Source organism: Rhinoraja longicauda, chromosome 25 (genome assembly GCF_053455715.1).
Source record: "Rhinoraja longicauda isolate Sanriku21f chromosome 25, sRhiLon1.1, whole genome shotgun sequence".
Taxonomy (NCBI): domain Eukaryota; kingdom Metazoa; phylum Chordata; class Chondrichthyes; order Rajiformes; family Arhynchobatidae; genus Rhinoraja; species Rhinoraja longicauda.
In genome coordinates this window covers 4,826,574-4,827,166 of record NC_135977.1, presented here as the reverse complement: position 1 = coordinate 4,827,166, position 593 = coordinate 4,826,574, and positions in this window count along the sequence as shown.

Here is a 593-nt window from a genome sequence, read left to right as displayed (position 1 = left end):
GTGGTGGTGGTGGTGGTGGCGGCGGCGGTGGTGGTGGTGGCGGCGGTGGTGGTGGTGGTGGTGGTGGTGGTGGTGGTGGTGGTGGTGGCGGCGGTGGTGGTGGTGGTGGTGGTGGTGGCGGTGGTGGTGGCGGTGGTGGTGGTGGTGGTGGCGGTGGTGGTGGTGGTGGTGGTGGTGGTGGTGGTGGCGGTGATGGTGGTGGTGGTGGTGGTGGTGGCGGGCTGCTTTGTGAGGAGAAAACGTCGAGTGAAGGAAGGCAAGGGAAGGATTTGAATCCGCGGGAGTGGGAGGGGGGAGCAAGAACGGGGAAACCGGCGTTACGTCATCACGTCGGGTGGCTGGAAGGGGAGGGAGGAAAGAGAAGGTGGAGGGGGCCGCCGCCCGGCGCGGTGACGTCGCGGGGAGGAGGGAGGGGAAGGAGGAGGGGCCGCCGTCCGGCGCGGTGACGTCGCGGGGAGGAGGGAGGGGGGAAGGAGGAGGGGGCCGCCGCCCGGCGCGGTGACGTCGCGGGGAGGGCCGCCGCCCGGCGCGGTGACGTCACGGCTGGCCGGCCTCCCGGTGGGCGAGAGGGAAGCTGCAGATGAATGAGCCGG